Raw genomic sequence first — 26,655 nt, 5'->3', positions numbered from 1 at the left:
GTGCCTGCAGAGTCACGTGATCAGGGCCTGCTGAGCTGCGTGATTCCTGCCGGCTCATCTGCTTGACAATTGCCAGCTGAGCTGCGTGATTCCTGCCTGGTCACGTGCTTGATTATTGCCAGTTGAGCAGCATGATTCGTCACTGCTGAGCTCCATGCTTATTGCCTGCTGATTGCGTGGTTCGTGTCTGCTCAGCTCTTTGAGTATTGCCTCCTGAGGTCCCTGTTCGGTCGCCACCTGCCGGGGACCAGCCCCAACTGATCCAGGGTATTCGAAGGAGAGATGGCCTAGGCGACTATTTATATGCTAATCAGAGATGTCAAGAATAATAGTATGAGGAGAGCTCAGTAGGAAAATTCGGTGGAGAAAAGAGACTGAGTAGCTTGGTTTACGCGGAAGACCAATCAAACTTCAAGACAAGAAGTTTGCACCACTTACGTAGGCCGCAGGCGCCCTCTCGAATAGCGAAAGGTGCCTCACCCTAGACACCTTCTCGAGTGGGTCTTAGCAGCCCAGGCATAATTAGTAAGCGTGGTGGGTTCCGCGCTCCAGATGGAGACTCAGCTGGAAGTTAAAGGGAAGAATGACAAGGAACTTTATGAATTGGAGCTGTAAGTTAACTCTTTGACAGAGAGAGCGAGATGGTGGTGGGGGACAGCCCCCAGTGAAATCAGAGGTGAGAGCACAAAGCAATACAGTAGGCAGACTCCGGTTTTTTTGGGGGGAGATGCTCGAGAATATCCGGGTGGACTCCTGAGGCTCGATCCCGCATTTGCGTATGCCGAGCCTCCTTCCTCATGACCTTTGTCCAGAGTGGAATGCCTCCCCGGCTCCCGGCACATGATCAGTGCATGCTCAGTCACGATATCAGTGCCTGCTCAGCCACGTGATCACTGACGGCACAGTCACGTGATCAGCGCCTCTCAGTCACGTGATCACCGTATGATAAACACGTGATCAGTGAACGACCAGCCACGTGATCACTGCATGCGCGGTCAGGTGGTCAGTTCCTGATCAGCCACCTGATCAGTGCGTGCACAGTCCCCTGATCAGCGCCTGTCAGTCACTGATCACTGCCTGATAAACACGTGATCAGTGCCCGAACAGCCACGTCATCAGTGCATGCGCAGTCACGTGATCAGTGCATGATAGCCACGTGATCAGTGCGTGCACAGTCCCATGATCAGCGCCTGTCAGTCACTGATCATTGCCTGATAAACACGTGATCAGTGCATGATGAGCCATGTGATCAGTGCCCGATCAGCCACGTCATCAGTGCATGCGCAGTCACGTCATCAGTGCATGATAGCCACGTGATCAGTGCATGCTCAGTCACGTGATCTGGACTTGATCAGCCACGTGATCAGTGCCTGCAGAGTCACGTGATCAGGGCCTGCTGAGCTGCGTGATTCCTGCCGGCTCATCTGCATGACAATTGCCATCTGAGCTGCGTGATTCCTGTCGGCTCATCTGCTTGACAATTGCCAGCTGAGCTGCGTGATTCCTGCCTGGTCACGTGCTTGATTATTGCCAGTTGAGCAGCATGATTCGTCACTGCTGAGCTCCATGCTTATTGCCTGCTGATTGCGTGGTTCGTGTCTGCTCAGCTCTTTGAGTATTGCCTCCTGAGGTCCCTGTTCGGTCGCCACCTGCCGGGGACCAGCCCCAACTGATCCAGGGTATTCGAAGGAGAGATGGCCTAGGCGACTATTTATATGCTAATCAGAGATGTCAAGAATAATAGTATGAGGAGAGCTCAGTAGGAAAATTCGGTGGAGAAAAGAGACTGAGTAGCTTGGTTTACGCGGAAGACCAATCAAACTTCAAGACAAGAAGTTTGCACCACTTACGTAGGCCGCAGGCGCCCTCTCGAATAGCGAAAGGTGCCTCACCCTAGACACCTTCTCGAGTGGGTCTTAGCAGCCCAGGCATAATTAGTAAGCGTGGTGGGTTCCGCGCTCCAGATGGAGACTCAGCTGGAAGTTAAAGGGAAGAATGACAAGGAACTTTATGAATTGGAGCTGTAAGTTAACTCTTTGACAGAGAGAGCGAGATGGTGGTGGGGGACAGCCCCCAGTGAAATCAGAGGTGAGAGCACAAAGCAATACAGTAGGCAGACTCCGGTTTTTTTGGGGGAGATGCTCGAGAATATCCGGGTGGACTCCTGAGGCTCGATCCCGCATTTGCGTATGCCGAGCCTCCTTCCTCATGACCTTTGTCCAGAGTGGAATGCCTCCCCGGCTCCCGGCACATGATCAGTGCATGCTCAGTCACGATATCAGTGCCTGCTCAGCCACGTGATCACTGACGGCACAGTCACGTGATCAGCGCCTCTCAGTCACGTGATCACCGTATGATAAACACGTGATCAGTGAACGACCAGCCACGTGATCACTGCATGCGCGGTCAGGTGGTCAGTTCCTGATCAGCCACCTGATCAGTGCGTGCACAGTCCCCTGATCAGCGCCTGTCAGTCACTGATCACTGCCTGATAAACACGTGATCAGTGCCCGAACAGCCACGTCATCAGTGCATGCGCAGTCACGTGATCAGTGCATGATAGCCACGTGATCAGTGCGTGCACAGTCCCATGATCAGCGCCTGTCAGTCACTGATCATTGCCTGATAAACACGTGATCAGTGCATGATGAGCCATGTGATCAGTGCCCGATCAGCCACGTCATCAGTGCATGCGCAGTCACGTCATCAGTGCATGATAGCCACGTGATCAGTGCATGCTCAGTCACGTGATCTGGACTTGATCAGCCACGTGATCAGTGCCTGCAGAGTCACGTGATCAGGGCCTGCTGAGCTGCGTGATTCCTGCCGGCTCATCTGCATGACAATTGCCAGCTGAGCTGCGTGATTCCTGTCGGCTCATCTGCTTGACAATTGCCAGCTGAGCTGCGTGATTCCTGCCTGGTCACGTGCTTGATTATTGCCAGTTGAGCAGCATGATTCGTCACTGCTGAGCTCCATGCTTATTGCCTGCTGATTGCGTGGTTCGTGTCTGCTCAGCTCTTTGAGTATTGCCTCCTGAGGTCCCTGTTCGGTCGCCACCTGCCGGGGACCAGCCCCAACTGATCCAGGGTATTCGAAGGAGAGATGGCCTAGGCGACTATTTATATGCTAATCAGAGATGTCAAGAATAATAGTATGAGGAGAGCTCAGTAGGAAAATTCGGTGGAGAAAAGAGACTGAGTAGCTTGGTTTACGCGGAAGACCAATCAAACTTCAAGACAAGAAGTTTGCACCACTTACGTAGGCCGCAGGCGCCCTCTCGAATAGCGAAAGGTGCCTCACCCTAGACACCTTCTCGAGTGGGTCTTAGCAGCCCAGGCATAATTAGTAAGCGTGGTGGGTTCCGCGCTCCAGATGGAGACTCAGCTGGAAGTTAAAGGGAAGAATGACAAGGAACTTTATGAATTGGAGCTGTAAGTTAACTCTTTGACAGAGAGAGCGAGATGGTGGTGGGGGACAGCCCCCAGTGAAATCAGAGGTGAGAGCACAAAGCAATACAGTAGGCAGACTCCGGTTTTTTTGGGGGGAGATGCTCGAGAATATCCGGGTGGACTCCTGAGGCTCGATCCCGCATTTGCGTATGCCGAGCCTCCTTCCTCATGACCTTTGTCCAGAGTGGAATGCCTCCCCGGCTCCCGGCACATGATCAGTGCATGCTCAGTCACGATATCAGTGCCTGCTCAGCCACGTGATCACTGACGGCACAGTCACGTGATCAGCGCCTCTCAGTCACGTGATCACCGTATGATAAACACGTGATCAGTGAACGACCAGCCACGTGATCACTGCATGCGCGGTCAGGTGGTCAGTTCCTGATCAGCCACCTGATCAGTGCGTGCACAGTCCCCTGATCAGCGCCTGTCAGTCACTGATCACTGCCTGATAAACACGTGATCAGTGCCCGAACAGCCACGTCATCAGTGCATGCGCAGTCACGTGATCAGTGCATGATAGCCACGTGATCAGTGCGTGCACAGTCCCATGATCAGCGCCTGTCAGTCACTGATCATTGCCTGATAAACACGTGATCAGTGCATGATGAGCCATGTGATCAGTGCCTGATCAGCCACGTCATCAGTGCATGCGCAGTCACGTCATCAGTGCATGATAGCCACGTGATCAGTGCATGCTCAGTCACGTGATCTGGACTTGATCAGCCACGTGATCAGTGCCTGCAGAGTCACGTGATCAGGGCCTGCTGAGCTGCGTGATTCCTGCCGGCTCATCTGCATGACAATTGCCAGCTGAGCTGCGTGATTCCTGTCGGCTCATCTGCTTGACAATTGCCAGCTGAGCTGCGTGATTCCTGCCTGGTCACGTGCTTGATTATTGCCAGTTGAGCAGCATGATTCGTCACTGCTGAGCTCCATGCTTATTGCCTGCTGATTGCGTGGTTCGTGTCTGCTCAGCTCTTTGAGTATTGCCTCCTGAGGTCCCTGTTCGGTCGCCACCTGCCGGGGACCAGCCCCAACTGATCCAGGGTATTCGAAGGAGAGATGGCCTAGGCGACTATTTATATGCTAATCAGAGATGTCAAGAATAATAGTATGAGGAGAGCTCAGTAGGAAAATTCGGTGGAGAAAAGAGACTGAGTAGCTTGGTTTACGCGGAAGACCAATCAAACTTCAAGACAAGAAGTTTGCACCACTTACGTAGGCCGCAGGCGCCCTCTCGAATAGCGAAAGGTGCCTCACCCTAGACACCTTCTCGAGTGGGTCTTAGCAGCCCAGGCATAATTAGTAAGCGTGGTGGGTTCCGCGCTCCAGATGGAGACTCAGCTGGAAGTTAAAGGGAAGAATGACAAGGAACTTTATGAATTGGAGCTGTAAGTTAACTCTTTGACAGAGAGAGCGAGATGGTGGTGGGGGACAGCCCCCAGTGAAATCAGAGGTGAGAGCACAAAGCAATACAGTAGGCAGACTCCGGTTTTTTTGGGGGGAGATGCTCGAGAATATCCGGGTGGACTCCTGAGGCTCGATCCCGCATTTGCGTATGCCGAGCCTCCTTCCTCATGACCTTTGTCCAGAGTGGAATGCCTCCCCGGCTCCCGGCACATGATCAGTGCATGCTCAGTCACGATATCAGTGCCTGCTCAGCCACGTGATCACTGACGGCACAGTCACGTGATCAGCGCCTCTCAGTCACGTGATCACCGTATGATAAACACGTGATCAGTGAACGACCAGCCACGTGATCACTGCATGCGCGGTCAGGTGGTCAGTTCCTGATCAGCCACCTGATCAGTGCGTGCACAGTCCCCTGATCAGCGCCTGTCAGTCACTGATCACTGCCTGATAAACACGTGATCAGTGCCCGAACAGCCACGTCATCAGTGCATGCGCAGTCACGTGATCAGTGCATGATAGCCACGTGATCAGTGCGTGCACAGTCCCATGATCAGCGCCTGTCAGTCACTGATCATTGCCTGATAAACACGTGATCAGTGCATGATGAGCCATGTGATCAGTGCCCGATCAGCCACGTCATCAGTGCATGCGCAGTCACGTCATCAGTGCATGATAGCCACGTGATCAGTGCATGCTCAGTCACGTGATCTGGACTTGATCAGCCACGTGATCAGTGCCTGCAGAGTCACGTGATCAGGGCCTGCTGAGCTGCGTGTGCTCATCTGCATGACAATTGCCCTGAGCTGCGTGATTCCTGTCGGCTCATCTGCTTGACAATTGCCAGCTGAGCTGCGTGATTCCTGCCTGGTCACGTGCTTGATTATTGCCAGTTGAGCAGCATGATTCGTCACTGCTGAGCTCCATGCTTATTGCCTGCTGATTGCGTGGTTCGTGTCTGCTCAGCTCTTTGAGTATTGCCTCCTGAGGTCCCTGTTCGGTCGCCACCTGCCGGGGACCAGCCCCAACTGATCCAGGGTATTCGAAGGAGAGATGGCCTAGGCGACTATTTATATGCTAATCAGAGATGTCAAGAATAATAGTATGAGGAGAGCTCAGTAGGAAAATTCGGTGGAGAAAAGAGACTGAGTAGCTTGGTTTACGCGGAAGACCAATCAAACTTCAAGACAAGAAGTTTGCACCACTTACGTAGGCCGCAGGCGCCCTCTCGAATAGCGAAAGGTGCCTCACCCTAGACACCTTCTCGAGTGGGTCTTAGCAGCCCAGGCATAATTAGTAAGCGTGGTGGGTTCCGCGCTCCAGATGGAGACTCAGCTGGAAGTTAAAGGGAAGAATGACAAGGAACTTTATGAATTGGAGCTGTAAGTTAACTCTTTGACAGAGAGAGCGAGATGGTGGTGGGGGACAGCCCCCAGTGAAATCAGAGGTGAGAGCACAAAGCAATACAGTAGGCAGACTCCGGTTTTTTTGGGGGGAGATGCTCGAGAATATCCGGGTGGACTCCTGAGGCTCGATCCCGCATTTGCGTATGCCGAGCCTCCTTCCTCATGACCTTTGTCCAGAGTGGAATGCCTCCCCGGCTCCCGGCACATGATCAGTGCATGCTCAGTCACGATATCAGTGCCTGCTCAGCCACGTGATCACTGACGGCACAGTCACGTGATCAGCGCCTCTCAGTCACGTGATCACCGTATGATAAACACGTGATCAGTGAACGACCAGCCACGTGATCACTGCATGCGCGGTCAGGTGGTCAGTTCCTGATCAGCCACCTGATCAGTGCGTGCACAGTCCCCTGATCAGCGCCTGTCAGTCACTGATCACTGCCTGATAAACACGTGATCAGTGCCCGAACAGCCACGTCATCAGTGCATGCGCAGTCACGTGATCAGTGCATGATAGCCACGTGATCAGTGCGTGCACAGTCCCATGATCAGCGCCTGTCAGTCACTGATCATTGCCTGATAAACACGTGATCAGTGCATGATGAGCCATGTGATCAGTGCCCGATCAGCCACGTCATCAGTGCATGCGCAGTCACGTCATCAGTGCATGATAGCCACGTGATCAGTGCATGCTCAGTCACGTGATCTGGACTTGATCAGCCACGTGATCAGTGCCTGCAGAGTCACGTGATCAGGGCCTGCTGAGCTGCGTGATTCCTGCCGGCTCATCTGCATGACAATTGCCATCTGAGCTGCGTGATTCCTGTCGGCTCATCTGCTTGACAATTGCCAGCTGAGCTGCGTGATTCCTGCCTGGTCACGTGCTTGATTATTGCCAGTTGAGCAGCATGATTCGTCACTGCTGAGCTCCATGCTTATTGCCTGCTGATTGCGTGGTTCGTGTCTGCTCAGCTCTTTGAGTATTGCCTCCTGAGGTCCCTGTTCGGTCGCCACCTGCCGGGGACCAGCCCCAACTGATCCAGGGTATTCGAAGGAGAGATGGCCTAGGCGACTATTTATATGCTAATCAGAGATGTCAAGAATAATAGTATGAGGAGAGCTCAGTAGGAAAATTCGGTGGAGAAAAGAGACTGAGTAGCTTGGTTTACGCGGAAGACCAATCAAACTTCAAGACAAGAAGTTTGCACCACTTACGTAGGCCGCAGGCGCCCTCTCGAATAGCGAAAGGTGCCTCACCCTAGACACCTTCTCGAGTGGGTCTTAGCAGCCCAGGCATAATTAGTAAGCGTGGTGGGTTCCGCGCTCCAGATGGAGACTCAGCTGGAAGTTAAAGGGAAGAATGACAAGGAACTTTATGAATTGGAGCTGTAAGTTAACTCTTTGACAGAGAGAGCGAGATGGTGGTGGGGGACAGCCCCCAGTGAAATCAGAGGTGAGAGCACAAAGCAATACAGTAGGCAGACTCCGGTTTTTTTGGGGGGAGATGCTCGAGAATATCCGGGTGGACTCCTGAGGCTCGATCCCGCATTTGCGTATGCCGAGCCTCCTTCCTCATGACCTTTGTCCAGAGTGGAATGCCTCCCCGGCTCCCGGCACATGATCAGTGCATGCTCAGTCACGATATCAGTGCCTGCTCAGCCACGTGATCACTGACGGCACAGTCACGTGATCAGCGCCTCTCAGTCACGTGATCACCGTATGATAAACACGTGATCAGTGAACGACCAGCCACGTGATCACTGCATGCGCGGTCAGGTGGTCAGTTCCTGATCAGCCACCTGATCAGTGCGTGCACAGTCCCCTGATCAGCGCCTGTCAGTCACTGATCACTGCCTGATAAACACGTGATCAGTGCCCGAACAGCCACGTCATCAGTGCATGCGCAGTCACGTGATCAGTGCATGATAGCCACGTGATCAGTGCGTGCACAGTCCCATGATCAGCGCCTGTCAGTCACTGATCATTGCCTGATAAACACGTGATCAGTGCATGATGAGCCATGTGATCAGTGCCCGATCAGCCACGTCATCAGTGCATGCGCAGTCACGTCATCAGTGCATGATAGCCACGTGATCAGTGCATGCTCAGTCACGTGATCTGGACTGATCAGCCACGTGATCAGTGCATGGAGCCACGTGATCAGTGTCACGTGATCAGCGATCCTGCGTGATTCATGCTCATCTGCATGATCAATGCATGAGCTGCGTGAGCTCATCTGCGTGCTCCGTGATTCCTGTCGGCTCATCTGCTTGACAATTGCCAGCTGAGCTGCGTGATTCCTGCCTGGTCACGTGCTTGATTATTGCCAGTTGAGCAGCATGATTCGTCACTGCTGAGCTCCATGCTTATTGCCTGCTGATTGCGTGGTTCGTGTCTGCTCAGCTCTTTGAGTATTGCCTCCTGAGGTCCCTGTTCGGTCGCCACCTGCCGGGGACCAGCCCCAACTGATCCAGGGTATTCGAAGGAGAGATGGCCTAGGCGACTATTTATATGCTAATCAGAGATGTCAAGAATAATAGTATGAGGAGAGCTCAGTAGGAAAATTCGGTGGAGAAAAGAGACTGAGTAGCTTGGTTTACGCGGAAGACCAATCAAACTTCAAGACAAGAAGTTTGCACCACTTACGTAGGCCGCAGGCGCCCTCTCGAATAGCGAAAGGTGCCTCACCCTAGACACCTTCTCGAGTGGGTCTTAGCAGCCCAGGCATAATTAGTAAGCGTGGTGGGTTCCGCGCTCCAGATGGAGACTCAGCTGGAAGTTAAAGGGAAGAATGACAAGGAACTTTATGAATTGGAGCTGTAAGTTAACTCTTTGACAGAGAGAGCGAGATGGTGGTGGGGGACAGCCCCCAGTGAAATCAGAGGTGAGAGCACAAAGCAATACAGTAGGCAGACTCCGGTTTTTTTGGGGGAGATGCTCGAGAATATCCGGGTGGACTCCTGAGGCTCGATCCCGCATTTGCGTATGCCGAGCCTCCTTCCTCATGACCTTTGTCCAGAGTGGAATGCCTCCCCGGCTCCCGGCACATGATCAGTGCATGCTCAGTCACGATATCAGTGCCTGCTCAGCCACGTGATCACTGACGGCACAGTCACGTGATCAGCGCCTCTCAGTCACGTGATCACCGTATGATAAACACGTGATCAGTGAACGACCAGCCACGTGATCACTGCATGCGCGGTCAGGTGGTCAGTTCCTGATCAGCCACCTGATCAGTGCGTGCACAGTCCCCTGATCAGCGCCTGTCAGTCACTGATCACTGCCTGATAAACACGTGATCAGTGCCCGAACAGCCACGTCATCAGTGCATGCGCAGTCACGTGATCAGTGCATGATAGCCACGTGATCAGTGCGTGCACAGTCCCATGATCAGCGCCTGTCAGTCACTGATCATTGCCTGATAAACACGTGATCAGTGCATGATGAGCCATGTGATCAGTGCCCGATCAGCCACGTCATCAGTGCATGCGCAGTCACGTCATCAGTGCATGATAGCCACGTGATCAGTGCATGCTCAGTCACGTGATCTGGACTTGATCAGCCACGTGATCAGTGCCTGCAGAGTCACGTGATCAGGGCCTGCTGAGCTGCGTGATTCCTGCCGGCTCATCTGCATGACAATTGCCATCTGAGCTGCGTGATTCCTGTCGGCTCATCTGCTTGACAATTGCCAGCTGAGCTGCGTGATTCCTGCCTGGTCACGTGCTTGATTATTGCCAGTTGAGCAGCATGATTCGTCACTGCTGAGCTCCATGCTTATTGCCTGCTGATTGCGTGGTTCGTGTCTGCTCAGCTCTTTGAGTATTGCCTCCTGAGGTCCCTGTTCGGTCGCCACCTGCCGGGGACCAGCCCCAACTGATCCAGGGTATTCGAAGGAGAGATGGCCTAGGCGACTATTTATATGCTAATCAGAGATGTCAAGAATAATAGTATGAGGAGAGCTCAGTAGGAAAATTCGGTGGAGAAAAGAGACTGAGTAGCTTGGTTTACGCGGAAGACCAATCAAACTTCAAGACAAGAAGTTTGCACCACTTACGTAGGCCGCAGGCGCCCTCTCGAATAGCGAAAGGTGCCTCACCCTAGACACCTTCTCGAGTGGGTCTTAGCAGCCCAGGCATAATTAGTAAGCGTGGTGGGTTCCGCGCTCCAGATGGAGACTCAGCTGGAAGTTAAAGGGAAGAATGACAAGGAACTTTATGAATTGGAGCTGTAAGTTAACTCTTTGACAGAGAGAGCGAGATGGTGGTGGGGGACAGCCCCCAGTGAAATCAGAGGTGAGAGCACAAAGCAATACAGTAGGCAGACTCCGGTTTTTTTGGGGGAGATGCTCGAGAATATCCGGGTGGACTCCTGAGGCTCGATCCCGCATTTGCGTATGCCGAGCCTCCTTCCTCATGACCTTTGTCCAGAGTGGAATGCCTCCCCGGCTCCCGGCACATGATCAGTGCATGCTCAGTCACGATATCAGTGCCTGCTCAGCCACGTGATCACTGACGGCACAGTCACGTGATCAGCGCCTCTCAGTCACGTGATCACCGTATGATAAACACGTGATCAGTGAACGACCAGCCACGTGATCACTGCATGCGCGGTCAGGTGGTCAGTTCCTGATCAGCCACCTGATCAGTGCGTGCACAGTCCCCTGATCAGCGCCTGTCAGTCACTGATCACTGCCTGATAAACACGTGATCAGTGCCCGAACAGCCACGTCATCAGTGCATGCGCAGTCACGTGATCAGTGCATGATAGCCACGTGATCAGTGCGTGCACAGTCCCATGATCAGCGCCTGTCAGTCACTGATCATTGCCTGATAAACACGTGATCAGTGCATGATGAGCCATGTGATCAGTGCCCGATCAGCCACGTCATCAGTGCATGCGCAGTCACGTCATCAGTGCATGATAGCCACGTGATCAGTGCATGCTCAGTCACGTGATCTGGACTTGATCAGCCACGTGATCAGTGCCTGCAGAGTCACGTGATCAGGGCCTGCTGAGCTGCGTGATTCCTGCCGGCTCATCTGCATGACAATTGCCAGCTGAGCTGCGTGATTCCTGTCGGCTCATCTGCTTGACAATTGCCAGCTGAGCTGCGTGATTCCTGCCTGGTCACGTGCTTGATTATTGCCAGTTGAGCAGCATGATTCGTCACTGCTGAGCTCCATGCTTATTGCCTGCTGATTGCGTGGTTCGTGTCTGCTCAGCTCTTTGAGTATTGCCTCCTGAGGTCCCTGTTCGGTCGCCACCTGCCGGGGACCAGCCCCAACTGATCCAGGGTATTCGAAGGAGAGATGGCCTAGGCGACTATTTATATGCTAATCAGAGATGTCAAGAATAATAGTATGAGGAGAGCTCAGTAGGAAAATTCGGTGGAGAAAAGAGACTGAGTAGCTTGGTTTACGCGGAAGACCAATCAAACTTCAAGACAAGAAGTTTGCACCACTTACGTAGGCCGCAGGCGCCCTCTCGAATAGCGAAAGGTGCCTCACCCTAGACACCTTCTCGAGTGGGTCTTAGCAGCCCAGGCATAATTAGTAAGCGTGGTGGGTTCCGCGCTCCAGATGGAGACTCAGCTGGAAGTTAAAGGGAAGAATGACAAGGAACTTTATGAATTGGAGCTGTAAGTTAACTCTTTGACAGAGAGAGCGAGATGGTGGTGGGGGACAGCCCCCAGTGAAATCAGAGGTGAGAGCACAAAGCAATACAGTAGGCAGACTCCGGTTTTTTGGGGGAGATGCTCGAGAATATCCGGGTGGACTCCTGAGGCTCGATCCCGCATTTGCGTATGCCGAGCCTCCTTCCTCATGACCTTTGTCCAGAGTGGAATGCCTCCCCGGCTCCCGGCACATGATCAGTGCATGCTCAGTCACGATATCAGTGCCTGCTCAGCCACGTGATCACTGACGGCACAGTCACGTGATCAGCGCCTCTCAGTCACGTGATCACCGTATGATAAACACGTGATCAGTGAACGACCAGCCACGTGATCACTGCATGCGCGGTCAGGTGGTCAGTTCCTGATCAGCCACCTGATCAGTGCGTGCACAGTCCCCTGATCAGCGCCTGTCAGTCACTGATCACTGCCTGATAAACACGTGATCAGTGCCCGAACAGCCACGTCATCAGTGCATGCGCAGTCACGTGATCAGTGCATGATAGCCACGTGATCAGTGCGTGCACAGTCCCATGATCAGCGCCTGTCAGTCACTGATCATTGCCTGATAAACACGTGATCAGTGCATGATGAGCCATGTGATCAGTGCCCGATCAGCCACGTCATCAGTGCATGCGCAGTCACGTCATCAGTGCATGATAGCCACGTGATCAGTGCATGCTCAGTCACGTGATCTGGACTTGATCAGCCACGTGATCAGTGCCTGCAGAGTCACGTGATCAGGGCCTGCTGAGCTGCGTGATTCCTGCCGGCTCATCTGCATGACAATTGCCATCTGAGCTGCGTGATTCCTGTCGGCTCATCTGCTTGACAATTGCCAGCTGAGCTGCGTGATTCCTGCCTGGTCACGTGCTTGATTATTGCCAGTTGAGCAGCATGATTCGTCACTGCTGAGCTCCATGCTTATTGCCTGCTGATTGCGTGGTTCGTGTCTGCTCAGCTCTTTGAGTATTGCCTCCTGAGGTCCCTGTTCGGTCGCCACCTGCCGGGGACCAGCCCCAACTGATCCAGGGTATTCGAAGGAGAGATGGCCTAGGCGACTATTTATATGCTAATCAGAGATGTCAAGAATAATAGTATGAGGAGAGCTCAGTAGGAAAATTCGGTGGAGAAAAGAGACTGAGTAGCTTGGTTTACGCGGAAGACCAATCAAACTTCAAGACAAGAAGTTTGCACCACTTACGTAGGCCGCAGGCGCCCTCTCGAATAGCGAAAGGTGCCTCACCCTAGACACCTTCTCGAGTGGGTCTTAGCAGCCCAGGCATAATTAGTAAGCGTGGTGGGTTCCGCGCTCCAGATGGAGACTCAGCTGGAAGTTAAAGGGAAGAATGACAAGGAACTTTATGAATTGGAGCTGTAAGTTAACTCTTTGACAGAGAGAGCGAGATGGTGGTGGGGGACAGCCCCCAGTGAAATCAGAGGTGAGAGCACAAAGCAATACAGTAGGCAGACTCCGGTTTTTTGGGGGGAGATGCTCGAGAATATCCGGGTGGACTCCTGAGGCTCGATCCCGCATTTGCGTATGCCGAGCCTCCTTCCTCATGACCTTTGTCCAGAGTGGAATGCCTCCCCGGCTCCCGGCACATGATCAGTGCATGCTCAGTCACGATATCAGTGCCTGCTCAGCCACGTGATCACTGACGGCACAGTCACGTGATCAGCGCCTCTCAGTCACGTGATCACCGTATGATAAACACGTGATCAGTGAACGACCAGCCACGTGATCACTGCATGCGCGGTCAGGTGGTCAGTTCCTGATCAGCCACCTGATCAGTGCGTGCACAGTCCCCTGATCAGCGCCTGTCAGTCACTGATCACTGCCTGATAAACACGTGATCAGTGCCCGAACAGCCACGTCATCAGTGCATGCGCAGTCACGTGATCAGTGCATGATAGCCACGTGATCAGTGCGTGCACAGTCCCATGATCAGCGCCTGTCAGTCACTGATCATTGCCTGATAAACACGTGATCAGTGCATGATGAGCCATGTGATCAGTGCCCGATCAGCCACGTCATCAGTGCATGCGCAGTCACGTCATCAGTGCATGATAGCCACGTGATCAGTGCATGCTCAGTCACGTGATCTGGACTTGATCAGCCACGTGATCAGTGCCTGCAGAGTCACGTGATCAGGGCCTGCTGAGCTGCGTGATTCCTGCCGGCTCATCTGCATGACAATTGCCATCTGAGCTGCGTGATTCCTGTCGGCTCATCTGCTTGACAATTGCCAGCTGAGCTGCGTGATTCCTGCCTGGTCACGTGCTTGATTATTGCCAGTTGAGCAGCATGATTCGTCACTGCTGAGCTCCATGCTTATTGCCTGCTGATTGCGTGGTTCGTGTCTGCTCAGCTCTTTGAGTATTGCCTCCTGAGGTCCCTGTTCGGTCGCCACCTGCCGGGGACCAGCCCCAACTGATCCAGGGTATTCGAAGGAGAGATGGCCTAGGCGACTATTTATATGCTAATCAGAGATGTCAAGAATAATAGTATGAGGAGAGCTCAGTAGGAAAATTCGGTGGAGAAAAGAGACTGAGTAGCTTGGTTTACGCGGAAGACCAATCAAACTTCAAGACAAGAAGTTTGCACCACTTACGTAGGCCGCAGGCGCCCTCTCGAATAGCGAAAGGTGCCTCACCCTAGACACCTTCTCGAGTGGGTCTTAGCAGCCCAGGCATAATTAGTAAGCGTGGTGGGTTCCGCGCTCCAGATGGAGACTCAGCTGGAAGTTAAAGGGAAGAATGACAAGGAACTTTATGAATTGGAGCTGTAAGTTAACTCTTTGACAGAGAGAGCGAGATGGTGGTGGGGGACAGCCCCCAGTGAAATCAGAGGTGAGAGCACAAAGCAATACAGTAGGCAGACTCCGGTTTTTTTGGGGGGAGATGCTCGAGAATATCCGGGTGGACTCCTGAGGCTCGATCCCGCATTTGCGTATGCCGAGCCTCCTTCCTCATGACCTTTGTCCAGAGTGGAATGCCTCCCCGGCTCCCGGCACATGATCAGTGCATGCTCAGTCACGATATCAGTGCCTGCTCAGCCACGTGATCACTGACGGCACAGTCACGTGATCAGCGCCTCTCAGTCACGTGATCACCGTATGATAAACACGTGATCAGTGAACGACCAGCCACGTGATCACTGCATGCGCGGTCAGGTGGTCAGTTCCTGATCAGCCACCTGATCAGTGCGTGCACAGTCCCCTGATCAGCGCCTGTCAGTCACTGATCACTGCCTGATAAACACGTGATCAGTGCCCGAACAGCCACGTCATCAGTGCATGCGCAGTCACGTGATCAGTGCATGATAGCCACGTGATCAGTGCGTGCACAGTCCCATGATCAGCGCCTGTCAGTCACTGATCATTGCCTGATAAACACGTGATCAGTGCATGATGAGCCATGTGATCAGTGCCCGATCAGCCACGTCATCAGTGCATGCGCAGTCACGTCATCAGTGCATGATAGCCACGTGATCAGTGCATGCTCAGTCACGTGATCTGGACTTGATCAGCCACGTGATCAGTGCCTGCAGAGTCACGTGATCAGGGCCTGCTGAGCTGCGTGATTCCTGCCGGCTCATCTGCATGACAATTGCCATCTGAGCTGCGTGATTCCTGTCGGCTCATCTGCTTGACAATTGCCAGCTGAGCTGCGTGATTCCTGCCTGGTCACGTGCTTGATTATTGCCAGTTGAGCAGCATGATTCGTCACTGCTGAGCTCCATGCTTATTGCCTGCTGATTGCGTGGTTCGTGTCTGCTCAGCTCTTTGAGTATTGCCTCCTGAGGTCCCTGTTCGGTCGCCACCTGCCGGGGACCAGCCCCAACTGATCCAGGGTATTCGAAGGAGAGATGGCCTAGGCGACTATTTATATGCTAATCAGAGATGTCAAGAATAATAGTATGAGGAGAGCTCAGTAGGAAAATTCGGTGGAGAAAAGAGACTGAGTAGCTTGGTTTACGCGGAAGACCAATCAAACTTCAAGACAAGAAGTTTGCACCACTTACGTAGGCCGCAGGCGCCCTCTCGAATAGCGAAAGGTGCCTCACCCTAGACACCTTCTCGAGTGGGTCTTAGCAGCCCAGGCATAATTAGTAAGCGTGGTGGGTTCCGCGCTCCAGATGGAGACTCAGCTGGAAGTTAAAGGGAAGAATGACAAGGAACTTTATGAATTGGAGCTGTAAGTTAACTCTTTGACAGAGAGAGCGAGATGGTGGTGGGGGACAGCCCCCAGTGAAATCAGAGGTGAGAGCACAAAGCAATACAGTAGGCAGACTCCGGTTTTTTGGGGGGAGATGCTCGAGAATATCCGGGTGGACTCCTGAGGCTCGATCCCGCATTTGCGTATGCCGAGCCTCCTTCCTCATGACCTTTGTCCAGAGTGGAATGCCTCCCCGGCTCCCGGCACATGATCAGTGCATGCTCAGTCACGATATCAGTGCCTGCTCAGCCACGTGATCACTGACGGCACAGTCACGTGATCAGCGCCTCTCAGTCACGTGATCACCGTATGATAAACACGTGATCAGTGAACGACCAGCCACGTGATCACTGCATGCGCGGTCAGGTGGTCAGTTCCTGATCAGCCACCTGATCAGTGCGTGCACAGTCCCCTGATCAGCGCCTGTCAGTCACTGATCACTGCCTGATAAACACGTGATCAGTGCCCGAACAGCCACGTCATCAGTGCATGCGCAGTCACGTGATCAGTGCATGATAGCCACGTGATCAGTGCGTGCACAGTCCCATGATCAGCGCCTGTCAGTCACTGATCATTGCCTGATAAACACGTGATCAGTGCATGATGAGCCATGTGATCAGTGCCCGATCAGCCACGTCATCAGTGCATGCGCAGTCACGTCATCAGTGCATGATAGCCACGTGATCAGTGCATGCTCAGTCACGTGATCTGGACTTGATCAGCCACGTGATCAGTGCCTGCAGAGTCACGTGATCAGGGCCTGCTGAGCTGCGTGATTCCTGCCGGCTCATCTGCATGACAATTGCCATCTGAGCTGCGTGATTCCTGTCGGCTCATCTGCTTGACAATTGCCAGCTGAGCTGCGTGATTCCTGCCTGGTCACGTGCTTGATTATTGCCAGTTGAGCAGCATGATTCGTCACTGCTGAGCTCCATGCTTATTGCCTGCTGATTGCGTGGTTCGTGTCTGCTCAGCTCTTTGAGTATTGCCTCCTGAGGTCCCTGTTCGGTCGCCACCTGCCGGGGACCAGCCCCAACTGATCCAGGGTATTCGAAGGAGAGATGGCCTAGGCGACTATTTATATGCTAATCAGAGATGTCAAGAATAATAGTATGAGGAGAGCTCAGTAGGAAAATTCGGTGGAGAAAAGAGACTGAGTAGCTTGGTTTACGCGGAAGACCAATCAAACTTCAAGACAAGAAGTTTGCACCACTTACGTAGGCCGCAGGCGCCCTCTCGAATAGCGAAAGGTGCCTCACCCTAGACACCTTCTCGAGTGGGTCTTAGCAGCCCAGGCATAATTAGTAAGCGTGGTGGGTTCCGCGCTCCAGATGGAGACTCAGCTGGAAGTTAAAGGGAAGAATGACAAGGAACTTTATGAATTGGAGCTGTAAGTTAACTCTTTGACAGAGAGAGCGAGATGGTGGTGGGGGACAGCCCCCAGTGAAATCAGAGGTGAGAGCACAAAGCAATACAGTAGGCAGACTCCGGTTTTTTGGGGGGAGATGCTCGAGAATATCCGGGTGGACTCCTGAGGCTCGATCCCGCATTTGCGTATGCCGAGCCTCCTTCCTCATGACCTTTGTCCAGAGTGGAATGCCTCCCCGGCTCCCGGCACATGATCAGTGCATGCTCAGTCACGATATCAGTGCCTGCTCAGCCACGTGATCACTGACGGCACAGTCACGTGATCAGCGCCTCTCAGTCACGTGATCACCGTATGATAAACACGTGATCAGTGAACGACCAGCCACGTGATCACTGCATGCGCGGTCAGGTGGTCAGTTCCTGATCAGCCACCTGATCAGTGCGTGCACAGTCCCCTGATCAGCGCCTGTCAGTCACTGATCACTGCCTGATAAACACGTGATCAGTGCCCGAACAGCCACGTCATCAGTGCATGCGCAGTCACGTGATCAGTGCATGATAGCCACGTGATCAGTGCGTGCACAGTCCCATGATCAGCGCCTGTCAGTCACTGATCATTGCCTGATAAACACGTGATCAGTGCATGATGAGCCATGTGATCAGTGCCCGATCAGCCCGATCAGCCACGTCATCAGTGCATGATAGCCACGTGCAGTCACGTCATCAGTGCATGATAGCCACGTGATCAGTGCATGCTCAGTCACGTGATCTGGACTTGATCAGCCACGTGATCAGTGCCTGCAGAGTCACGTGATCAGGGCCTGCTGAGCTGCGTGATTCCTGCCGGCTCATCTGCATGACAATTGCCATCTGAGCTGCGTGATTCCTGTCGGCTCATCTGCTTGACAATTGCCAGCTGAGCTGCGTGATTCCTGCCTGGTCACGTGCTTGATTATTGCCAGTTGAGCAGCATGATTCGTCACTGCTGAGCTCCATGCTTATTGCCTGCTGATTGCGTGGTTCGTGTCTGCTCAGCTCTTTGAGTATTGCCTCCTGAGGTCCCTGTTCGGTCGCCACCTGCCGGGGACCAGCCCCAACTGATCCAGGGTATTCGAAGGAGAGATGGCCTAGGCGACTATTTATATGCTAATCAGAGATGTCAAGAATAATAGTATGAGGAGAGCTCAGTAGGAAAATTCGGTGGAGAAAAGAGACTGAGTAGCTTGGTTTACGCGGAAGACCAATCAAACTTCAAGACAAGAAGTTTGCACCACTTACGTAGGCCGCAGGCGCCCTCTCGAATAGCGAAAGGTGCCTCACCCTAGACACCTTCTCGAGTGGGTCTTAGCAGCCCAGGCATAATTAGTAAGCGTGGTGGGTTCCGCGCTCCAGATGGAGACTCAGCTGGAAGTTAAAGGGAAGAATGACAAGGAACTTTATGAATTGGAGCTGTAAGTTAACTCTTTGACAGAGAGAGCGAGATGGTGGTGGGGGACAGCCCCCAGTGAAATCAGAGGTGAGAGCACAAAGCAATACAGTAGGCAGACTCCGGTTTTTTGGGGGGAGATGCTCGAGAATATCCGGGTGGACTCCTGAGGCTCGATCCCGCATTTGCGTATGCCGAGCCTCCTTCCTCATGACCTTTGTCCAGAGTGGAATGCCTCCCCGGCTCCCGGCACATGATCAGTGCATGCTCAGTCACGATATCAGTGCCTGCTCAGCCACGTGATCACTGACGGCACAGTCACGTGATCAGCGCCTCTCAGTCACGTGATCACCGTATGATAAACACGTGATCAGTGAACGACCAGCCACGTGATCACTGCATGCGCGGTCAGGTGGTCAGTTCCTGATCAGCCACCTGATCAGTGCGTGCACAGTCCCCTGATCAGCGCCTGTCAGTCACTGATCACTGCCTGATAAACACGTGATCAGTGCCCGAACAGCCACGTCATCAGTGCATGCGCAGTCACGTGATCAGTGCATGATAGCCACGTGATCAGTGCGTGCACAGTCCCATGATCAGCGCCTGTCAGTCACTGATCATTGCCTGATAAACACGTGATCAGTGCATGATGAGCCATGTGATCAGTGCCCGATCAGCCACGTCATCAGTGCATGCGCAGTCACGTCATCAGTGCATGATAGCCACGTGATCAGTGCATGCTCAGTCACGTGATCTGGACTTGATCAGCCACGTGATCAGTGCCTGCAGAGTCACGTGATCAGGGCCTGCTGAGCTGCGTGATTCCTGCCGGCTCATCTGCATGACAATTGCCATCTGAGCTGCGTGATTCCTGTCGGCTCATCTGCTTGACAATTGCCAGCTGAGCTGCGTGATTCCTGCCTGGTCACGTGCTTGATTATTGCCAGTTGAGCAGCATGATTCGTCACTGCTGAGCTCCATGCTTATTGCCTGCTGATTGCGTGGTTCGTGTCTGCTCAGCTCTTTGAGTATTGCCTCCTGAGGTCCCTGTTCGGTCGCCACCTGCCGGGGACCAGCCCCAACTGATCCAGGGTATTCGAAGGAGAGATGGCCTAGGCGACTATTTATATGCTAATCAGAGATGTCAAGAATAATAGTATGAGGAGAGCTCAGTAGGAAAATTCGGTGGAGAAAAGAGACTGAGTAGCTTGGTTTACGCGGAAGACCAATCAAACTTCAAGACAAGAAGTTTGCACCACTTACGTAGGCCGCAGGCGCCCTCTCGAATAGCGAAAGGTGCCTCACCCTAGACACCTTCTCGAGTGGGTCTTAGCAGCCCAGGCATAATTAGTAAGCGTGGTGGGTTCCGCGCTCCAGATGGAGACTCAGCTGGAAGTTAAAGGGAAGAATGACAAGGAACTTTATGAATTGGAGCTGTAAGTTAACTCTTTGACAGAGAGAGCGAGATGGTGGTGGGGGACAGCCCCCAGTGAAATCAGAGGTGAGAGCACAAAGCAATACAGTAGGCAGACTCCGGTTTTTTTGGGGGGAGATGCTCGAGAATATCCGGGTGGACTCCTGAGGCTCGATCCCGCATTTGCGTATGCCGAGCCTCCTTCCTCATGACCTTTGTCCAGAGTGGAATGCCTCCCCGGCTCCCGGCACATGATCAGTGCATGCTCAGTCACGATATCAGTGCCTGCTCAGCCACGTGATCACTGACGGCACAGTCACGTGATCAGCGCCTCTCAGTCACGTGATCACCGTATGATAAACACGTGATCAGTGAACGACCAGCCACGTGATCACTGCATGCGCGGTCAGGTGGTCAGTTCCTGATCAGCCACCTGATCAGTGCGTGCACAGTCCCCTGATCAGCGCCTGTCAGTCACTGATCACTGCCTGATAAACACGTGATCAGTGCCCGAACAGCCACGTCATCAGTGCATGCGCAGTCACGTGATCAGTGCATGATAGCCACGTGATCAGTGCGTGCACAGTCCCATGATCAGCGCCTGTCAGTCACTGATCATTGCCTGATAAACACGTGATCAGTGCATGATGAGCCATGTGATCAGTGCCCGATCAGCCACGTCATCAGTGCATGCGCAGTCACGTCATCAGTGCATGATAGCCACGTGATCAGTGCATGCTCAGTCACGTGATCTGGACTTGATCAGCCACGTGATCAGTGCCTGCAGAGTCACGTGATCAGGGCCTGCTGAGCTGCGTGATTCCTGCCGGCTCATCTGCATGACAATTGCCATCTGAGCTGCGTGATTCCTGTCGGCTCATCTGCTTGACAATTGCCAGCTGAGCTGCGTGATTCCTGCCTGGTCACGTGCTTGATTATTGCCAGTTGAGCAGCATGATTCGTCACTGCTGAGCTCCATGCTTATTGCCTGCTGATTGCGTGGTTCGTGTCTGCTCAGCTCTTTGAGTATTGCCTCCTGAGGTCCCTGTTCGGTCGCCACCTGCCGGGGACCAGCCCCAACTGATCCAGGGTATTCGAAGGAGAGATGGCCTAGGCGACTATTTATATGCTAATCAGAGATGTCAAGAATAATAGTATGAGGAGAGCTCAGTAGGAAAATTCGGTGGAGAAAAGAGACTGAGTAGCTTGGTTTACGCGGAAGACCAATCAAACTTCAAGACAAGAAGTTTGCACCACTTACGTAGGCCGCAGGCGCCCTCTCGAATAGCGAAAGGTGCCTCACCCTAGACACCTTCTCGAGTGGGTCTTAGCAGCCCAGGCATAATTAGTAAGCGTGGTGGGTTCCGCGCTCCAGATGGAGACTCAGCTGGAAGTTAAAGGGAAGAATGACAAGGAACTTTATGAATTGGAGCTGTAAGTTAACTCTTTGACAGAGAGAGCGAGATGGTGGTGGGGGACAGCCCCCAGTGAAATCAGAGGTGAGAGCACAAAGCAATACAGTAGGCAGACTCCGGTTTTTTTGGGGGGAGATGCTCGAGAATATCCGGGTGGACTCCTGAGGCTCGATCCCGCATTTGCGTATGCCGAGCCTCCTTCCTCATGACCTTTGTCCAGAGTGGAATGCCTCCCCGGCTCCCGGCACATGATCAGTGCATGCTCAGTCACGATATCAGTGCCTGCTCAGCCACGTGATCACTGACGGCACAGTCACGTGATCAGCGCCTCTCAGTCACGTGATCACCGTATGATAAACACGTGATCAGTGAACGACCAGCCACGTGATCACTGCATGCGCGGTCAGGTGGTCAGTTCCTGATCAGCCACCTGATCAGTGCGTGCACAGTCCCCTGATCAGCGCCTGTCAGTCACTGATCACTGCCTGATAAACACGTGATCAGTGCCCGAACAGCCACGTCATCAGTGCATGCGCAGTCACGTGATCAGTGCATGATAGCCACGTGATCAGTGCGTGCACAGTCCCATGATCAGCGCCTGTCAGTCACTGATCATTGCCTGATAAACACGTGATCAGTGCATGATGAGCCATGTGATCAGTGCCCGATCAGCCACGTCATCAGTGCATGCGCAGTCACGTCATCAGTGCATGATAGCCACGTGATCAGTGCATGCTCAGTCACGTGATCTGGACTTGATCAGCCACGTGATCAGTGCCTGCAGAGTCACGTGATCAGGGCCTGCTGAGCTGCGTGATTCCTGCCGGCTCATCTGCATGACAATTGCCATCTGAGCTGCGTGATTCCTGTCGGCTCATCTGCTTGACAATTGCCAGCTGAGCTGCGTGATTCCTGCCTGGTCACGTGCTTGATTATTGCCAGTTGAGCAGCATGATTCGTCACTGCTGAGCTCCATGCTTATTGCCTGCTGATTGCGTGGTTCGTGTCTGCTCAGCTCTTTGAGTATTGCCTCCTGAGGTCCCTGTTCGGTCGCCACCTGCCGGGGACCAGCCCCAACTGATCCAGGGTATTCGAAGGAGAGATGGCCTAGGCGACTATTTATATGCTAATCAGAGATGTCAAGAATAATAGTATGAGGAGAGCTCAGTAGGAAAATTCGGTGGAGAAAAGAGACTGAGTAGCTTGGTTTACGCGGAAGACCAATCAAACTTCAAGACAAGAAGTTTGCACCACTTACGTAGGCCGCAGGCGCCCTCTCGAATAGCGAAAGGTGCCTCACCCTAGACACCTTCTCGAGTGGGTCTTAGCAGCCCAGGCATAATTAGTAAGCGTGGTGGGTTCCGCGCTCCAGATGGAGACTCAGCTGGAAGTTAAAGGGAAGAATGACAAGGAACTTTATGAATTGGAGCTGTAAGTTAACTCTTTGACAGAGAGAGCGAGATGGTGGTGGGGGACAGCCCCCAGTGAAATCAGAGGTGAGAGCACAAAGCAATACAGTAGGCAGACTCCGGTTTTTTTGGGGGAGATGCTCGAGAATATCCGGGTGGACTCCTGAGGCTCGATCCCGCATTTGCGTATGCCGAGCCTCCTTCCTCATGACCTTTGTCCAGAGTGGAATGCCTCCCCGGCTCCCGGCACATGATCAGTGCATGCTCAGTCACGATATCAGTGCCTGCTCAGCCACGTGATCACTGACGGCACAGTCACGTGATCAGCGCCTCTCAGTCACGTGATCACCGTATGATAAACACGTGATCAGTGAACGACCAGCCACGTGATCACTGCATGCGCGGTCAGGTGGTCAGTTCCTGATCAGCCACCTGATCAGTGCGTGCACAGTCCCCTGATCAGCGCCTGTCAGTCACTGATCACTGCCTGATAAACACGTGATCAGTGCCCGAACAGCCACGTCATCAGTGCATGCGCAGTCACGTGATCAGTGCATGATAGCCACGTGATCAGTGCGTGCACAGTCCCATGATCAGCGCCTGTCAGTCACTGATCATTGCCTGATAAACACGTGATCAGTGCATGATGAGCCATGTGATCAGTGCCCGATCAGCCACGTCATCAGTGCATGCGCAGTCACGTCATCAGTGCATGATAGCCACGTGATCAGTGCATGCTCAGTCACGTGATCTGGACTTGATCAGCCACGTGATCAGTGCCTGCAGAGTCACGTGATCAGGGCCTGCTGAGCTGCGTGATTCCTGCCGGCTCATCTGCATGACAATTGCCAGCTGAGCTGCGTGATTCCTGTCGGCTCATCTGCTTGACAATTGCCAGCTGAGCTGCGTGATTCCTGCCTGGTCACGTGCTTGATTATTGCCAGTTGAGCAGCATGATTCGTCACTGCTGAGCTCCATGCTTATTGCCTGCTGATTGCGTGGTTCGTGTCTGCTCAGCTCTTTGAGTATTGCCTCCTGAGGTCCCTGTTCGGTCGCCACCTGCCGGGGACCAGCCCCAACTGATCCAGGGTATTCGAAGGAGAGATGGCCTAGGCGACTATTTATATGCTAATCAGAGATGTCAAGAATAATAGTATGAGGAGAGCTCAGTAGGAAAATTCGGTGGAGAAAAGAGACTGAGTAGCTTGGTTTACGCGGAAGACCAATCAAACTTCAAGACAAGAAGTTTGCACCACTTACGTAGGCCGCAGGCGCCCTCTCGAATAGCGAAAGGTGCCTCACCCTAGACACCTTCTCGAGTGGGTCTTAGCAGCCCAGGCATAATTAGTAAGCGTGGTGGGTTCCGCGCTCCAGATGGAGACTCAGCTGGAAGTTAAAGGGAAGAATGACAAGGAACTTTATGAATTGGAGCTGTAAGTTAACTCTTTGACAGAGAGAGCGAGATGGTGGTGGGGGACAGCCCCCAGTGAAATCAGAGGTGAGAGCACAAAGCAATACAGTAGGCAGACTCCGGTTTTTTTGGGGGAGATGCTCGAGAATATCCGGGTGGACTCCTGAGGCTCGATCCCGCATTTGCGTATGCCGAGCCTCCTTCCTCATGACCTTTGTCCAGAGTGGAATGCCTCCCCGGCTCCCGGCACATGATCAGTGCATGCTCAGTCACGATATCAGTGCCTGCTCAGCCACGTGATCACTGACGGCACAGTCACGTGATCAGCGCCTCTCAGTCACGTGATCACCGTATGATAAACACGTGATCAGTGAACGACCAGCCACGTGATCACTGCATGCGCGGTCAGGTGGTCAGTTCCTGATCAGCCACCTGATCAGTGCGTGCACAGTCCCCTGATCAGCGCCTGTCAGTCACTGATCACTGCCTGATAAACACGTGATCAGTGCCCGAACAGCCACGTCATCAGTGCATGCGCAGTCACGTGATCAGTGCATGATAGCCACGTGATCAGTGCGTGCACAGTCCCATGATCAGCGCCTGTCAGTCACTGATCATTGCCTGATAAACACGTGATCAGTGCATGATGAGCCATGTGATCAGTGCCCGATCAGCCACGTCATCAGTGCATGCGCAGTCACGTCATCAGTGCATGATAGCCACGTGATCAGTGCATGCTCAGTCACGTGATCTGGACTTGATCAGCCACGTGATCAGTGCCTGCAGAGTCACGTGATCAGGGCCTGCTGAGCTGCGTGATTCCTGCCGGCTCATCTGCATGACAATTGCCAGCTGAGCTGCGTGATTCCTGTCGGCTCATCTGCTTGACAATTGCCAGCTGAGCTGCGTGATTCCTGCCTGGTCACGTGCTTGATTATTGCCAGTTGAGCAGCATGATTCGTCACTGCTGAGCTCCATGCTTATTGCCTGCTGATTGCGTGGTTCGTGTCTGCTCAGCTCTTTGAGTATTGCCTCCTGAGGTCCCTGTTCGGTCGCCACCTGCCGGGGACCAGCCCCAACTGATCCAGGGTATTCGAAGGAGAGATGGCCTAGGCGACTATTTATATGCTAATCAGAGATGTCAAGAATAATAGTATGAGGAGAGCTCAGTAGGAAAATTCGGTGGAGAAAAGAGACTGAGTAGCTTGGTTTACGCGGAAGACCAATCAAACTTCAAGACAAGAAGTTTGCACCACTTACGTAGGCCGCAGGCGCCCTCTCGAATAGCGAAAGGTGCCTCACCCTAGACACCTTCTCGAGTGGGTCTTAGCAGCCCAGGCATAATTAGTAAGCGTGGTGGGTTCCGCGCTCCAGATGGAGACTCAGCTGGAAGTTAAAGGGAAGAATGACAAGGAACTTTATGAATTGGAGCTGTAAGTTAACTCTTTGACAGAGAGAGCGAGATGGTGGTGGGGGACAGCCCCCAGTGAAATCAGAGGTGAGAGCACAAAGCAATACAGTAGGCAGACTCCGGTTTTTGGGGGGAGATGCTCGAGAATATCCGGGTGGACTCCTGAGGCTCGATCCCGCATTTGCGTATGCCGAGCCTCCTTCCTCATGACCTTTGTCCAGAGTGGAATGCCTCCCCGGCTCCCGGCACATGATCAGTGCATGCTCAGTCACGATATCAGTGCCTGCTCAGCCACGTGATCACTGACGGCACAGTCACGTGATCAGCGCCTCTCAGTCACGTGATCACCGTATGATAAACACGTGATCAGTGAACGACCAGCCACGTGATCACTGCATGCGCGGTCAGGTGGTCAGTTCCTGATCAGCCACCTGATCAGTGCGTGCACAGTCCCCTGATCAGCGCCTGTCAGTCACTGATCACTGCCTGATAAACACGTGATCAGTGCCCGAACAGCCACGTCATCAGTGCATGCGCAGTCACGTGATCAGTGCATGATAGCCACGTGATCAGTGCGTGCACAGTCCCATGATCAGCGCCTGTCAGTCACTGATCATTGCCTGATAAACACGTGA

Source organism: Bos javanicus, chromosome 1 (genome assembly GCF_032452875.1).
Source record: "Bos javanicus breed banteng chromosome 1, ARS-OSU_banteng_1.0, whole genome shotgun sequence".
NCBI lineage: Eukaryota > Metazoa > Chordata > Mammalia > Artiodactyla > Bovidae > Bos > Bos javanicus.
Note: the sequence above shows the minus strand (reverse complement) of the source record.